We start from the raw sequence: 19,244 nt of genomic DNA, 5'->3' as shown, positions 1-19,244 counted from the left end.
GTAACCTAATTTTAACTTGTATGCATCGCTTTTTCTCATAGTAACTACTTCGCTACCTAAATCGATAAATGCTTTCAGTTCCTTTCCGTCCACTGTAACTATTTTACGATATGCATCAGGAACTTGTAATTTCTCAATTTTACTGACGGTTTTGCTATCTTTACAGTCTTTTGCAAAGTGGCCAACCTTGTTACACTTGAAACATCTAGGCTTTTTCTGTGGCATTGGACATTTTACTGAAAGATGCCCAATCTCATTACAATTATAGCATTTCTTATCCTTTTGTGTATCGCTTTTGTCTTTTTGTACTTCGTTCTTATCATTTTGTTTTGGAACATGGTTTTGAGAGTATTTCTGAGTGAAATTGGATGGTTTTGCGACACTTTCGTACTGTTTAATTTGTATAAGAACATCGCGCACGGTGTCAGCAGCATTTAATGCTAATGATTTCGCCAAATCCCTATCATGCAAGCCATTTATAATGTATTTAATAACCGCTTTTTCGCTTATAGTTCCTCTACTTGCGATAGCTTTCATTTCATACACGAAATATTCATATGATTCAGAAAACTTTTTCTTTCTTTTCGCTAGTTCGTAATGCAAATCCGCGTCATCTATTAAAGTAGGAAAATCTTTACACAACAACGTTTTAAAACATGTCCAATCAGCAATAAACGTTTGGCATCCGTCGTACCAAAGTTTTGCAGGTCCCGCTAATTTAGATATTGCGTTAAAAAGTAGAGTTTGGTCATTCCAACCGAAAACATTTGCGGTTGATTCTAATTTATTTACCCATTGTGAAGCGGATAACGAACTTTGCACATCTGGGTTAAATTCAGGTAAAATCGATATATTATTCACGTTTGATGACGTAACGATAACGTCGCGTCGTACGTCTCCTATCCCATTCGTACGGTTTAGGTTTTTTTCACGTTCAAACAAGTTTCTTTCGCGTCTCAACAAGTCCCGCTCCCGATTCAACATTTCCCTTTCCCTCGTTAAAGATTGTGTCATATTTATGTCACCCGTATTGTCCATCGTTTGGAAATCGTCCATCTCTGGATCTCGTGTTAAACTCGTTATTTGTTCCACGTTTTCATCAAAATCCGATTGTCCCATTTTCGTTTTCTGTTTCTTTCTTCTTAACCACCTTATCGATCGCTTCTGTGAGCACCGGTCGAGAACACGTGCACTAGTTTTTTTTTTTTTTTTTTTTAATCCCGCCGCTGCTTTGTTGTGAAAGTAATAATCAAAACCTTTATTTAAACAGCGTTTTATTATTGTTCTTTACAACTGTTTATCGTAACTTAACTATTGTTCTTATAATAAACTAAATTAACCGTTAACGTCTTTTCTAACCTCCACGTACGAAACTCACTACACGAACTCTCTCGTACTTGTTCACGCGACGCGTTCGCTGACTTAACTGATGTTACCAACTACTCAAAAGGAACATAATTTCATCTCGAAGTAACGAACTTCTCGATACAGAGGGCGCTAGTTATCACACAGATAAATACATGTGCGACCACTCGTTTTCATATAACTCGGGGAATACCCTAATGTTCCATTCTTGGAACACCGAGAAAAAACGGGTTAAAAAATTATACTTATAAAAAATGAAAATGTACATAAAGGCATCAACAATATGAAAAAAGGAAATTTGGATAATAATAATATATATGTACGTACATTTTGTACGTAACACACTTCACTATAATTAAAAACTTTACAACTTCTTTCACACGCGCGCGGTACTAGATACCGCCGACGACACCTTTGCAGGTAAACGTCCAAAACTCATCCGTACAGGCATATTTCTTTTTTATTTCACGTGGTACGTTAAGTAGGCATCCCATTTGAAGAATACCTAAACAGCCAAGGGATGTTTTCAAGAAATAACGGTTTTATGACATAATTTAAAAAAATGCGGTACTCTGTACCGCGGCGCGTGTAGCTAAGGGTTAAGTATGTAAAGCTATATAGCAACGGTGGGCAAATGCGGCTCGATGAGCCGCATGCGGCTCTTTGAAAGATTATTTGTGGCTCTCGATAAATGTACCCGACTTCCTCTTTTTTTTTTTTTTTTAGTTCCCTTTTTAAAATGTTATTTTATTGCGGCTCGCGAAAAATTTCAGATTTTGAAAAATGGCCCGGAATATCAAGGAACTTGCTATATTAATATAAAATTTATTACAAAAGTTACTATTTTACGATATTTAGCTGGGTTTTTGTGGTATTCATCGATAGCCACGCCCTTCGCCATATGAGACGTGTGATTCCCCGAACCGACAGTCTCATATCATCAGTCAATATCATCGGTAACCGCTCACAACCGGTACGTGCTTGGACGTGTTGATGTTATAACTGCAGCCTTTTTACTGCTTTTAAAAGTAAGTTATTATTCAATTATTTATTATAAGAATAGATATTTATTATGCTACTAGGCAACATGACAACCGTAAATAAAAAAAGAAAATATGAAGAAGAAAATAGATGTTTTCGTAGCGAATGGGAGGAAAGTTTCGCATTTATCGAATACAATGGTAAATCATTGTGTCTTATTTGCAAAGATACCATCGCAAACTATAAAATAAGTAATTTACGCAGACATTATGAAACAACTCATCCGCAGTTTTCCATTCAATATCCACCAAGTTCAAAATTGCGAAAAGAAAAATTAATGTCGTTAAAAAATTGTCTCCAGAAACAACAAGACCTCTTAGCTTCATACAGTAACGAAGATATCAGGAAAATTGAAGCTAGTTTTATTATATCTTGGAATATTGCCCGTGAAAAACGCCCGTATATTGAAGGAGAATTTATTAAAAATAACTTAGTAGAAGTAATTAACATTCTGGAACCAACTAATGAAAAATTGCTGAAACTGATTACCCAAATTCCAACATCACGCCGTACTACAGAGCGTCGTATTTCTATAACAAATAAAAGTATTGAAAATACTTTGAAATATGATTTAAATAACTGTACTGCATTCAGCATAGCGCTCGACGAATCTACAGATATTCAAGATATTCCACAATTAGCGATTTTTGTCCGCTACGTTTCTAAAGAAGTACATATAAAAGAAGAATTGTTAGATCTTGTAGCTCTTAGAGAAACAACTCGCGGCATCGATATAAAAAATGCATTCAATATGGTATTGAATAATTTTCTTACCTATTGATAAACTTGTAAGCGTTGCGACGGATGGAGCTCCTGCGATGACAGGAAAAAACCAAAGACTTATTGGTCTTTTGAAAAGTGATCCAAAAATTCCTAAGTTTGTACCAATTCATTGTATAATTCATCGCGAACATATCATAAGTAAATACTTAAAATTCGAAAACGTATGGAATATTGTTTTGAAAATAATAAACTTTATTCGTGTAAATGCAAAAACCCATCGTCAGTTCAAGAATTTTTTAGAAGAACTGAAAGAGGAAGAAGATATATCGCCAAATGATATATCATTTTACTGTATTGTAAGATGGTTATCAGTTTATAATGTTTTGAACCGATTCAATGAATTACTCACTCCCATTTGCATATTTTTAAAAGAACAAGGAAGGCAATGTTTAGAACTGGAAGACAAAAACTAGCTTCAAGATTTCTCATTTCTGACTGACACCATGCAGCACTTACAAACCCTCAATTTAGCTTTGCAAGGAAACGAAAAAACTATAAGTGATTTATCTCAAACTTTATTTAGCTTTCAATCAAAACTTCAGCTTTTTCAAAATGATTTGAAGTCAAAAACATTTAAACATTTTCCTCGTTTAAAAGCAAACTTCTTTAATATTACGGAAGTTAAAATCAATGAATATCAAGAAAAGATTGAAGAGTTGAAAACGAATTTTAAAACCAGATTTGAAGATCTGATAAGTTTCAAATCAACAATTTCATTTTTTGTCAATCCATTTGCAATTGATATAATTCAAGACGGTTTTTCAATTTCTGATATAATACTATCATCCGACATAGCATCAGGGGAATTAGAAGTAGTAGAAATGAAGGAGGATCAGGCATTACAAATTCAGCACAAATCTCTTTCCCTGACGGAGTTTTGGAAACTGGTGCCAGAAACAAAACATCCTAATTTAAAGAAAGCAGCTTGTCGACTATTTTTAATTTTTGGTACAACATATTCTTGTGAGAGTTTATACTCACACATGAAGTTAGTTAAAACAAAATGTCGCTCACAATTAACTAATCAACATCTCAAAGAATTATTGCGAACCGGTTTGACAACTTATACGCCGGATTTTAAAAAATTATCACAGGAAAATCGACTGAACTTATAATTGTTAAATATTTTGTTATCTTTTACTTTTCAATAAATGTTACTATAACTATCGAATCCAATATTATTAGTAACATGACATCGGTCGCAAAAGAAATATTAAATCTCAACGGTCTCAAAAGAAATATTAAGGCTCGGAATATCAAGGAGCTTGCCCACCCCTGCTATATAGTTTTTAGTGCTATAAAATCTGTTTCTAGGGTCTTTAATTACAGAGATTCTCTACTTCGGAATTACCCAAATCCGAGCGCAGTGTGTTAATTGCGACCAAGTATTAATAAATAAATGATTCTATGAAACTTTTAAAAACAAACAGGTGGCTAACAAAGCTTTGAATATTTTAGTTCCATTTTCAACAACAGATGGGTGGATACATTCCTCAAGTTCTACATTTCTTCCTCCATTTATTCATTTATGGAAGTAACGCTATACAACATTTCATCATGATTTCTTAAACGAAAACTCACAGAAATTAAAAAATCTTAAAATTTTTTTTTTGAAGCGTATTCAAGAATGATAGAAAAGCCTATAGACATGGACGAATTTTGGCAAGAGATGAAAGCAAAGGAATTATAAATATAATCAAACTTTGTAAAACAAGAAGAACCCACACAAAAGCACTTGCCAGACGATCATAGTATAGTGTTGCCGAAGAAGAAATAAAAAGCTTTTTTGAAAAGTTAGTGGTTGCAGCCAACCAGCCTGATGAAACTGAGCTGGGTAATATTATTAGAAATGAGATAGATGACTATTAACTTGATTGACAGTGAAATTGAGCACGTAAATTTCAGAATCATATGCTGAATTGGATGAAACAAAAAGAAAGATACTTTTTTTACTCAAGAAATTGGTATAACATTTTTTGGAAATAGCAAAACAAAATATTTCTAAGTTAATGTTAAGTGGTCTCGCTTTGGACTATCGTTCTAAAATTACACATTTTGGTATTACCTTTTGCGAGAAACTATCAAAGCTAAACGATTTCTTAAAGTCACGAAAAAGTTTTCAACTTTATCAGCTTATATTAATTAGGTACTTTAAATCTTAAAGGACTTTTCTAAGTACAATAAGTATGATAACCCCATTTTTATACGCTTAAGCTCTTTTTTGCGAATGAAAGAACAAGTAACTGAGGCTTTCAAATCAAAAGGTTTTTACAACTTGCTAATCATCGAGTGTGAAGCTGCAGAGGAGAGAGTGGATAATCTATTTAGTGTTCGCTCCGTAATCGATAATAATAAAAATAACAAAATTGCTCTTATCACTCAAGAGAGTAATCGGAACGATTCCCTAAGTCAATCAATTTAAAAATGATGGTTACACAGTGGTAGAAGAAAAAGATACAATAAATAAGTTTACTGATCTTTCGGATGAGTCACAGAAAAAACTTCTAAAACAAGGAAAAGCAGAGAAAGTAAGTCTAAATACATTAATAGATAATGACTCAAAATATCTAATAGATGGTGAAGTATTGTCTAAGCTTATTGGTAATGAGCCGATAAAAATAGGCAAATCACTTATAGATTCAAAATATAAGGATATTGAACAATATTATGTCGATCGAAGTTTTAATCGTTGTGAAGAAATAAAAGAAGAATTTAAAGAAGCAAAATTTGCTACAAATAGTCCTAAGTTTTATATTATTCATAATGACCAAGGTATGAAATCAAATCTTCAATCATATCAAGCTATTGCGTTAATCTCTGATACCGCTTAAAGATTTAAAAAATTATGTGGTTCTAAGAACTACAAAAAACAACATATTCATTGGCTCAAGAAAAAAGATAATAAGTTCATGTGGCAACAATTTCGTGGTGATCAATCGAAATTACTAAGTTTGTCAATATCGATACGCCTACAGTATACAATGTGTGAGTACAGTATACAACAGAGCGGCGGAAGACCGTAAAATTAGTACGAGGCGCTTAGGAAATCAACTGGAAGTCTCTAAAGATGTTGTCCATAGGGTAATAAAAGAACAATTATTACATCCATACCACCTTCAAAAAGTGCAAGAGCTTCTTCTACCTGTGGATTACGAAATGCGTTTGACTTTCTGCCAACTCATCCAAAACGAAAGAATCCACGACCCACATTTTAGTAGAAGGATTTTATTCACAGATGAGGCAACGTTTAGAAGATCAGGTAGGTATCACTAACATGCGTAACGAGCATGTTTATGCTGAAAAAAATCCGTATATGACCACAGCTGTCCACCATCAGCACAAATTCAAAGTTAATGGAGTTAGTCAATTTAAATAAAAACAAATTTTTCCTCTTTCTTGCTTTTTTTATTTTATTGTATTTCTATATCGATTGTCATCTTGTCAACTGTAAATGCGTGATTTGTTTTGTATTATTTTGGATTTTGTTTAAATGTGTTTTGATTTTTGGTTTTTGATTTTTTGATGGTCTATTGTATTTATTCAATTATATAAAAAGAAAATGTTTCAAGTTTAGATTTAATGTTTAATATTTTTTCAACTTAATTGATAATTCTACTGAAGATGAGGATTGTTTCCTCGAAATCGATATAGAAATACAATAAAATAAAAAAAGCAAGAAAGAGGAAAAATTTGTTTTTATTTAAATTGACTTAAACAAAGCTTGCTAATGGATAATTTAATTAATCAATGGAGTCAGTTCAGTTTGGGTTGGAAGTTCAGTTTGGGCTGGAATTGTTGGCGATAACATCATTGGACCGGTAATAATACCAAATGGGTTAAATGGCGAGGTTTATTTAAATGTATTAACCCACAACCGGTAAGGTGGGTCACCTGTGACCCGAACGTATTTAATAACGCTCTAAAAGTTCACAAATTTTAATGTAAAGATAAGAAACACTACCTATACCCTTTCCCCCATCTGTCTTCAATGCGCTTCCGATCTTACTGTCGGGTAACTCTGATAAACTAGTTATTGGTCCAACTTCAACATAGAACATTACGAAACCGAGTCACGGGCGACCCATCATACCTTATGAGTAACTTTTTTTAATTAATTTTTTTTCTTAGTCCAGTTTTTGTTTCTGCTTATTTATACGCAGAATGGAACCGATGGATGTAGATGAAAATTTTTTTGATGAGTTTCGCCGAAAAATAGACGAAGATGATTCAGAAAATTTAGATGAGTTTAATGATTCATGTACTGAAACGGAAGATGAAATTTTAGAAAATGATAACAACGTGGAAGACATGTTTGAACCTTCCGACAATGATAGATATCATAGTTTGTGATAAGCATGCAACCAAGCTAGACGTGCGCGTGCCTCTCCAGGTTAAGTCGACGAAAATTATCGAGGTGGTTTGAGTTACCGATTAATTCAACTTGATTTTCGACGTTTTTAAGTTGAGTGTGTTAATTAGTTAAAGAGAATGGTGGTCACCAAGAAACAATTGAGTGATTTTGAGGAGGTGTTGACTGAGTTATTCAAGAAAGAGTCGTTCATTGCCAATATCGCCAAATCAATATCGTCCATTCTAAGGGATGAACTCAGGGAACACAAGGAAAAGGTTAATATTCTCGAAGAAAAGGTTGTAATATTGGAAGCGGAGGTTACTCGTTCGAAGTCCGACAATACCGTATGTAGAGCAGACCATGAGGAAAAACTGGATCGACTTGAGCAATACACTCGACGGAATAGCATTCGAGTTTTCGGGGTAAGCGAGACAGACAATGAGAACACCGAACAAGTTGTATTAGATATTATTAATAAGAAAATGAACCTCGCATTGTTACCGGATTCTATCGATCGTTGTCATCGAGTTGGACCGAAGCGAAATGGAAAGAACCGACCTATTATTATGAAATTTATAAGTCACAAAACCAAAGATCGCGTATTTTATCATAAGAAACTGTTAAGAGGAACTCAGTTTATAATTCGAGAAGACCTTACGCACCACCGGATTTGTGAATTGAGAAAACTGGAGGAAGAATATGGTAAAAGAAGAGTGTGGAGCCGTGATGGAACTCTGTATGCAGAAGTCGACGGACAGAAGAAAGGAATGTTGATATAACTTTTTCGATTCTTGCTTTTTTCGAAAAATTTCTGTTCGATTTTTCAATTTTTTTTTTCTTCTTTTTTGTTTTCGATTGTTAAAAATATATATACAATCTTTCGATTGTTTTGAGACTTTTCCTCCGTTTGATCTAATTGACGAATCTAGTTTATTTGTTACCTGGAGGGAAAGCACTCTAGAATGTAGTTTATATATATTTAAATCTTTTTCAATAGTTAAATTTCATTTAATTGTAGTTATTATTGTTTTTTTTTTTTTTTTTGTATTTTGTTTGTCTTTTTTTTTATTATTGTTCACAACATGAATATAGCATCCATTAACATTAGGTCGTTGCTGCCTAGTATTGCTGAATTTCGTGAGTACATTACTGATAATAATTTTGATCTGGTATTGGTTACGGAGACCTGGTTGGCGGATGAACATACGGAAGCGGTGTGTTCTATCGAAAATTATACATTCATACATCGCCAAAGGTCTGGTAAGCGAGGTGGTGGTGTAGGCATTTATATTAAGAACTTATATAGACCCAGCAAAGTTAACATAAAAACATATGATCATTTAGAACAGCTATGGATCGCTGTTACTATTAACAAAGTTAAATATATTTTTGGTGTAATGTACAGGCCCCCGACCGGAAGTCTGCCATTATTCTTTGAGTCTCTCGAGGAATCCTTAAGTTTAGCTATACCACAATGTAATGAACTATTTATTGCCGGTGATATAAATATTGATTTGTTGCACCCTGAAAATACATATTCACGCATTTTCCTTGATTTGCTGGAGTCGTTTGGTCTGGTTCAACTTGTTAATCAACCAACCCGTATTACACTTAATTCCGAAACTTTAATAGATATTACTGCATGTTCATGTGAAGAATTCACCCTGGTCGGTTTATATTCACTATCCCACCTTTCAGATCACGAACTGGTACACTCTCATTTGAAAACTGCTAGTACAAAGCCCGTTCCTACATTTCGAACTTATAGAGACTGTAAGAGGTTTAATCTCGATCTGTTTAGTAGAGAACTTGAATCATTACCTTTACAATTAATTTTTGAAATTAACGGCATTGATGAAAAAGTGAATTATTTTAATTCTTTAATACTAGATCTATTTGATTTACATGCACCACTACAAACGAAAAGATTTACAAAAAAACCTGCTCCGTGGCTTACACCCCAGATCAAGGAAATGATCGCGGTTAGAAATAAAGCTTATGCTAAATATAAGCGTACAAAAAATGTATTAGACCTAGAGCAGTATAAAACGTTGAGAAGACACGTGACAAATGCCATCAAAACTGAAAAGAGGGTGTACTTTGAGGGGGCAACGAGTCGAACTGGGACATCTGCGATGTGGCGTGTTGTTCGTGATTTCGGAGTGATCAGGAATAGAGTAAACACTTTGCCCATGCATTTAAGAAATGCGAATGACATTAATAACCACTTTCTCCAGACAGGTTGTTCATTGGGAGCACCTTCAAGTGATGTTATGCACTTTTATAACAGTAACAAAAAATGTGAATTTCAGAAGTATTTTGATTTCGAAACTGTACATGAAAACGTTGTTGCAAGTTATTTACTTAAAATGAAATCTCATGCTGTCGGAGATGATGGTATTTCGTTGTCAATGCTCTTGTACTGCTGTCCTTTTATACTCCCACATTTGACGCATATAGTTAATTACTGTTTGGAGAAATGTGTTTTTCCTTCCTGTTGGAAGACCGCTCTGGTAACTCCATTACCAAAAATTTCTAATCCCCAAGAGTACAAGGATTTACGACCTATTAGCATTCTCCCGGTTCTTGCAAAGGTTGTGGAGAAAGTTATGGACTGGCAAATTAGAACTTTTATTGACGGCTATAATATCCTACCTCCAAATCAGTCTGGATTTCGTAAACATTATGGTTGTGAAACAGCGTTAATGCATATTACCGACGACATTCTCCGGGCGATTGATGAAAACGATATGACTGCGTTAGTTTTGTTGGATTACTCAAAAGCTTTCGATACTGTAAACCATTCCTTGTTAAGTTCTGTCTTAAATTTTGTTGGGTTTAGCGCTAATGCTATATCATTGGTCTCCAATTACTTGTGCAATAATTTCCTCCCAGTGATGTGTCTCTGGCTGAAACTATTTTAACACGGGAAATTAGGAACTTAGTGGAAATTTCGTCTGGACATAATTTGAAGGTGAATGGTGCCAAGTCGGCATTGATGCTTTTTGGTAGGCGGGGTTTGCGAGAAGAACATTCTACTCATTTTAGTATAGAAGTTGATGACCAGCGAATTAATGTAGGATGCTGTTTTCGTAATTTGGGATTGTATCAGGATTCAGATATTAGATTTAAAACACATATTACACAGAAAACCAATAAATCATATGCAACGTTGAAATTAATTTATGGCATTTTTTACACAGTATCTAAAGCTACACTGTTAAAACTGTGCGATACCCTTGTACTTAGTAATTTCACCTTTTGTGATAAGGTTTTTGGTACCTGTTTGGCTAGCACTTCAGTAAGTCGTGTACAACGGGTACAGAATGCTTGCCTCAGGCTTGTATACGGTTTAAAACGGTATGATCATGTGTCTCATAAATTAATAGATGCTGGTTGGTTGAATATGTCCAACAGAAGAAAGTTGCATTTATTATCATTCTACCACAAACTTCTCATGTTGAAGAAGCCCCCGTATCTATACAACAAAATATCATTCAGGACAGATGTTCATAATATCAATATTAGAAATAGAGGTATTATTACACCTCCTAAACACGAGACCTCGTTATTTGAACGATCCTTCACTTATTGCCTTCCTAAATATTATAATCCGCTACCAGGCTCTTTGAAGTCTCTAAATTTGAATGCGTTTAAGAAGAAACTGCGACAAATGTTAATGGATGAACAATCTGGCGTATAGTTGCTGAGATTCGCATGCATATGTATTGCAATTAATATATATTCCTTTGTTTTTTTTTTTATTATTTTTGATTTGTTTAATATTGTTAATTTCGTAAACATTGATTTTTGTTTTGTTTTTTTCTTAATTTTAATTTTTCTTTTGTTCTATTTTATTAATACTTAATTTTTTTTTTTTTTTGTTTGTTTGTAGGGTTGAGTGGTAGAGAGGAACTTGATTCCTAACTCCGCCCTACGTATTGCTTTTGTATAATTATTGTCATTATTTTTTATTAATAAAGCCAAGTTATTATTATTATTATTATTATTATTATTATTATTATTATTATAATGAACAAGACGAAGATTTTGATTCCGAATATTTTCTAGGAAAAGATCTGGAAACGATGTGGACTAACAAGCCTCTGAGCTCTAAATATTCGAGAACCTCTAAGCGAAATTTAGTCCTACGCTTACCTGGGCCAAATGGAGGCGCAAAAGATGTAAAGACAGAACTTTAATGTTTTTCATTATTTTTTACTGATGATATTATAAAAAAATCACGACTTATACTAACGAAGAAATAATAACTAAATCAACCAAATACACTTCCCAACAGTGGTTCATTGGGCCCACAAATGAGATTGAAATTTGCGCTGTTATAGGACTTCTGTTGAAAGCAGGATTCTATAGTTCGTCAATGGAGGAATTGTTTTCCGTTGAAGATGGTCCTTCTTTATTTCGCGCGGTTATGACTTTCAGTCGCTTCAAGTTTTTATTGTATTGTTTGCGGTTTGATTCTAAAACTACAAGGGAAGAACGGCGAGCAAGCGACAAGTTTGCAGCATTTCGAGAAGTATGGGATTTGTTCATAAGTAATTGCAAAGAAAATTACACCCAGTCCGAATATGTCACTGTGGACGAAACTTTGTTGCCGTTTCGAGGAAGGGCTCCGTTCAAAATGTACCTCCCGTCAAAACCAGACAAGTATGGCCTAAAAAGTATATCACTCTGTGATGCAAAAACATTTTATTTCTGCGGAGGAATTCCTTACGTAGGAAAAGAGACAAGAAAACGAAGTGATTTTCTTTTGCCAACCCAGTATGTTCTGAGCCTTATAGAACCCATTGTGGGGACAAATAGGAATGTGACGACAGACAACTGGTTCACTTCATTGGAACTAGCCAGGGCTCTGCTTGACAGGAAACTAACTTTGGTAGGCACTTTGAGGAAAAATAAACGTGAAGTCCCCCCACATATGCTAGATGTAAAGAATCTTCCAGTAATGACCGCACGTTTTCTTTATTCCACTGATGAAACTTTGTTGTCATTTTCAAAAAGAAAGAACTGCAATGTGTTGTTATTATCTACAATGCATCGAACTGGTGAAGTTGACGGGAATATAAAGGTGCCAGAAATAATAAACTTCTACAACCATACGAAAGGTGGAGTCGATGTATTTGATATGTTATGTCATAAATATACAACAGCCAGAAAAACAAACAGATGGCCAATGCGATATTTGTACGGAATTCTGGATGCAGCTGCGGTAAACGCATTCGTAATTTTCAAATTTAATCATATCGAAAAAAAGCATAAATTCATACGTTCAGAATTTTTGAAAAAATTAGCAATGCAGTTATTAGAACCGCAGTTGAAATTACGCAACCAACAAGGTCGTCTTCCTAGAGAACTGAATGCGGTAATAAGAAAAATTTTGAAAATAGAGCCTATCATCGCTAAGCCAACATCGTCGACTAGTTGTCGCAGCCATTGCGAATTTTGTACGGGAACCAAGAAAGATCGAAAAGGAACATCTAAGTGCAGTAGGTGCGACTGGAGCCTATGCGCTGAACATAGGTATAGCATTTGCCCGTGTACAAAATGTAAATGAAGAAGAAACCTGAACAGTTGCCTAGTTTACTTTGACTATTTGTCAGTGCACGAGTTTGACATTTATTTTTTTTTTATTTTCTTTCTACTAAAATATGCTTTCTTTCTTTGCAGCAAACATGATTTTTAAATGTTTATAAAGTGTTTTCTTTTTTCTTTGTGCAATAACTTTAAAATGTTTGTTACCATAAATGAAGTTTATTATTAACACTATAAGCAAGGAATATCCTTTTATAATAAAAATAAGAAAGATGTTATTAAGTTGTATTGTGTAAGCATTTATTAAACTAAAAAATAAAAATGTAAGACATATATATAACCAACAAATGACTCTTAGCTTTAAAACAACTCATGAATTATGTTTTAAAACAAGTGATACATCACTTGGGTCACGGGTGACCCATCTTACCAGTTTCGTAAGTTTTAAGTGCCTTACCGGGAGAGGGTTAAGACCGTCGTTACCGAATTTGTTAGAAAATTTACCTTTATTACTTCGTCCCGATATGTGGTTCATGCACGATGGTGCTCCGTCACATTTTACGATGGCTGTTCGGCAATATTTAAACCAAATATATCCTGGTCGATGGATTGGAAGGGGAGCTGATGCCCCAATAAAATGGCCAGCAAGATCACCAGACCTTACACCGTGTGATTATTTTCTCTGGGGGGCATTGAAGTCAAAAGTCTATGCCTCTACAATTGATAATGAAGAGGAATTACGAAGAAAAATTTTGTTAGCATTTATTACATTAAATAATCGCGAAACAATGGACAGAGTGCAATTTGACTTTTTACGACGAGTAAATTTATGTATTTTGAACAATTTTTGTAAATATTTCCCACTTGTTGTGTTTATTGTTACCTTTTGTTTCTTAGAATTGATTAAAAGTTTTTCTTTCTAGTACTGAAACAACTAAATACGACTACGTTTTTTCTTAACACTACATGCTTTTAGGATCATTGAATTTCCACGATTTTGATCAATTAATAATATTGCATTCACGTTAAACATAAATTGCAATTAGTTGAAATCAGTGCCAACTACGATGAGGTTTTGTAGTTGCAATGACGTAAACAAGGCTTGCAGACATTTAAATATACCTTTTGTTTTGGCTTAACCACTTATGTAATCAAAATCTTATAAGAGACAAAAACGGTTCAGAACTAAATGGGCTATTCAGAAATTATAATAATGTAATTGTCGCCGGGCCAGAAAAAAAAATATGGAGTAATATCCGGTGAATACATGACTTTTCCATCATTCCCGTGTTTCCAAAATTGAACCTAGGAACTCAGTTCTGAAAAATGGTTTCAATTTATTTACACGTTCTCGAGTTATAAAAAATAAAAGGATTTTTTTGCTAACTTTGAAGTCCTCTAGCGGCGAAACGAAGCAACTTTGAATGTAGATAACTTAAATCGACCTATTTTGAGCCAAGGAAGAAGCTATGCGCTGATCGAGAATATATAGAAGTCAGCTTATTTTCAAACAATGCACTCAAATTCTTAGAAAAACAATTAGGAAAGGATCATCTTGAAGTTACAATTATTCAAAAATACCTAGGACAGTTTAGCTGCGAATGTGTTTAGATTGTCGCGAAAGAAGTGATTTGTTTGAGAAAAAAAGGAGTTTCTTGAAAGTGGCTGGGGTTCCCGTAGAAAAAAAGAGTTACAAAAACCAACACAAACAGACACCATCATTCCATACGACTCCCACCATATTAACACACATATATTAGCAGCTTTCAAAGCTTACCTATATATACAGATATTTTAACAATCCCCTTTTAGATGAAGATAGAAACACAGAAAGAAATATTATTAAAGATATAGGTACTAAACAAGAGAGCTATGAAATAGATAAATTTATAAAAAATAACACACGACTTGAGTGCGTTAATGACCAGGACTTGCTTTGAAAAACATCCTTATATAATTGTCTTAACAACCCATTTCCCCAAAATACCGAGGATCGGTGTACATATCCGCACACACTGGTCGCTGATTTTTTTTTTCAACCATTCTATTTTGTAACTTTTCACTGTAACGTCCATAATGTAATTTATTTTATTTTAACGTGTTAGTAAATAACTTTCACATTTTTAAACTTAAATTTTACATTTACATTTATATTTTACATTAAAAATCTTTATTTGATGTGTTAAAATTTACGACATGTATGAAGTTTTGAAGTATGAAATAGTTTATAACAAAATCTTACTTTCATAAATTGTAGCGCTTCTGAAGATGACCCTGTAAGGTCGAAACATGTAAAGCGGATTTTTATTAACAATAAAACCAGTACGAAAGTACAAAAACTTCAATCATTAATATTTTTCTAAATCAAACTAAAGAAAAACAAATAAAGGGTTGCACTAACGATATAAATAATCCTCGAAAACTATTTCTAGATAGTCTTCCAGAAATGCCAGAAATAGACGAAATGCCAGAAAATACTTTTCGTACATTTAAGAGACAAGTATTAATATTAATTGATAATCTAACCAATACTAGAACATATCTTTCCAAATCTAAACACCTATTTTCAAATGTATCTGGTCTACAGCCCACTACAAACCACTATTCTTTACGACCTTCTTTAACAACTTAATGTTTGTCAAACGTAAATTCCCCCAAAATGTTATCTATTACCCAGGAATCAAATGCATCTGATACAGATCATCCATAATTTACGACCTTGTTCAGCAACTTCATACCTATCTACCAATGTAAATTCCCCCGCAATGTTACCTACCAACCAGGAATTAATTTCTGAATCTACGATTTCCCTCAATGAATTACTTGCTATTGTCTATGGAAATAAGAAGACCTAATCATAATCATATTTCGATCGTCATTTTGTAAACTATAGATGTAGGCTTACAGAGTAAGTATACCATGCGCAATAAAAGAAATGGGAATCTCAGCTTAAGAACCGAACTTTAAAATTAAAGTAGAAACATATAATTTTTTATAACGCGAAATAAAATATTTTGGACATTTAATTGCGGAACGGGATGTGATTAAGCTCTTATCAAGCGTTTTTTTAACAATTTCGCGTAGATAACGAAACCTTTCACTAAGTGTCATAAAAATAATGCTAAAATAAACATTAACGAAGAATACAAGACGGCATTTAACAAATGCGAAGAGGTGTTATCTATATTGCTCCAAAATATGCAGGAATAGAAAAAAAGATGGAATTATTAGAAAAGGAACTTGAAGCAAAATTAAACAATAAATAAGTTAGCCATAAGAAATAAACACGTTAATATGTAGATATTTTTATTAAAATTTATATTAAGTTTCTAAAATAGTCATTTATTAATGAATGCCTTGTACTAGTTATTATTTTCTACATCGATTACAATATCATTGCCATTATTTTGTGTTGAATCAAATTTTCCAAGTCTTGATTATTGTCTGGTTCCACATCTCTTAGAGTACAGGCTATATTATGCAAAACCACAGTTGATATAATAATAGCATCTACTTTTGTTATATGTAACTTAATTCCTAATGCTAATATTGGAAATCGCCTTTTTAATACACCATAACATCTTTCGATGCAATTACGTGTTCTTATCTGTGACTCATTAAATAAATTTTCTTCTGGTGTCACTGGATTAGAAACCGGAGTAATTAGGCAAGTTCTTATTCCATAACCACTGTCTCCTATAAGTAAGCTATCACCCATTTCTCCACTTTCAAATTGTCTTCTTATTTGAGAATTACTGAAAATTGTAGAATCATGTGTTGATACTGGCCAACGAGCTACAATATTTCTAATTATTAACTCAGGGTCACAGATAGCTTGAATATTTATTGAAAAGTAATTTTTTCGGTTACGAAATATTTCGGCATTGTCTCCTAGTGACAATAGTGACTCCTAGTGACTCCTAGTTCCAATTTAATGAGTACAATCAACAGCTCCTACACATTTAGGGAATTTGTTATTATTATACAATATCTGCATCAGTAGAATAATTTCTTCTTGAGTTTCAGGCATTCGAATATATTTTTTATCCAATTTGGCAATCGCTTCTGAAACTTTATAAATAATTTGCCTGCAGTGACTTTGCTTATCCATATGAAATCTCCCATAACCTATGATAAAGATAATGTTAATTTTAGTAATACTATATATTTATTGGTTTACCTGTAAGAAACTGCATTATTTCTATTACAAAAGTTGGATTATGTCATTAATAGTTCACAAGCTATATTCCTTGTATATACTTAATACCTATTTGGTTTCGACTATACAGCTTCCTTTATTTCATGTAAAATTGACCTTATAACCCACTTAGATAGTCTAAAACGTTCCAGAAACTTTTGGTCTAATCATTTTTCAAAATGATTATTCCGCTCACGAAAATCTTTTGCTTTGCTAGGGAAAGCCACCATTTCAACTACTTCTAAGAAATATTCATCGTCCGTAACTTCATAATATATATTATTCATAGTTAAAAAATATTTTTACAAAATGAAAATCAAAATTAAGAAGTTTAAGGATCATTCTCAGAAAGGTTGGAAAAAAGGTTTACAAGTAATAAATTTGTGTAATTACTTTTCTAGGTTATATATTTATAGAAGAAAACATATGAGTATAACAAAACTTTTGTACTTTGAGAATATAATTAAATAATGAAAATAATGTTATATTTAGAGGTAACGGAGTTGAGAAGTAGTAACGGAGTTGACAAATAATAATTTAATTCCAAATGTTGTTCCTAACATCTTAACTATCAAACTTATTCCGAAGTAAACTCAATGGCACATCATCATCTGATGATGATGAATCTGTATATATAGCACTATAACGCAGAGGTGTTCTATACTCCATAGATCCCAAGTTATAGTGTAAGCAAAGCTCGCCGGGTTCACAATACAGACATGTCAGTTCTCTGAAAGTAAGTCTATTCCTTCGTTTATTGATCCAGGTGACTTCATGAACTTTCATCGTACCTTTAAACGTAGGAATATTTTCTGGGGTCAGTTCGTCAATAATAGGGATTAGTTTTTCATCGATACGAAAGATCTTGATCCCTTTTATTGACTTTTGTAACACTTTTACTAATGTATCACAATCTGGTATGTCGATTCCTTGTGCGACTTTTGAGTCTGCTGTACGTTTGATACAGCCTCCAATACCATCAGGCGCTCCTTTTCCATGGCCACTTTCACTATAATGCCATCGGATTGTCTCTGCTTGTAATTTTTTGTGCAGGTGTGTGGCAATAAAATAAAACATCTTTCTGTTCTTATATTGGGTGGATGGTCCATCCGATAAGAAATTGATATGTCTTACCCTGGGAACAATCATTTTAATATCTTCAGAAACATATCCTAAGTGCACGTATATGGCTGAGGGGTCATGGCGAAGACTACTTGATACTGTACAGTATGAGATATGGTCTGTTGAGTTATTGTGTGGATGCTTGTAATATACAACTAAGGTATGAAGAGATATCTGAAACTTTGAAGAGCCAAAGTGTGCAGATTGTACTTCTTCAGTATATTTACAGCAGTAATTTTCAGAAAAATCCATATGGATCAAAATTTCATCAACAGACAGATTCTTTTTCACTGCATTTATACACCGATATTGATGAGATATATTCCTGAGGTGCAACATATATCTCGGAATAGATTGTATCAATTCTGTAACTGCTTGGTGATTCTCTACTGTTTGCTTTTCTTTCACTGTTCTTTTACAAAACTTTATTTTCCCCTTGACCACTACCTGTACCGATTTGTTAACCCATTTCATATATGTCATTAATTCCTTTTTATTGTAGTGCAGAACGGTCACTGTATTTTTGTTGCGCTTGACGCATTTGCGTTCAAGGCATTTTTCATTTTTCCATATATTAACAGTTGAACAGCACATTTTTTGGACCACTTGAGATGGGGTGTTTTCTTTGATAATGTCTAAGATCCCTAGCTTATGCACCAAAAGATTCATGTTAGTGTGGGTAACACATAAACAAGTATCTCTTTGGCGTGCTGTAGGCTGCAAAATCCAAAATGGTCTCATTCGACAAAATGTGGAGTAACCGATGCGCAATTTTGAGTATATTTTATTAAATTTTCTATGCAAATTCTGTAGGGAATCGTTCAAGTAGCG

The sequence above is a fragment of the Onthophagus taurus genome, chromosome 6 (assembly GCF_036711975.1).
Source record: "Onthophagus taurus isolate NC chromosome 6, IU_Otau_3.0, whole genome shotgun sequence".
In the NCBI taxonomy this organism is placed as follows: Eukaryota; Metazoa; Arthropoda; class Insecta; order Coleoptera; family Scarabaeidae; genus Onthophagus; species Onthophagus taurus.
The sequence above is the reverse complement of the archived record's forward strand: the minus strand, read 5'-3'. Positions refer to the sequence as shown.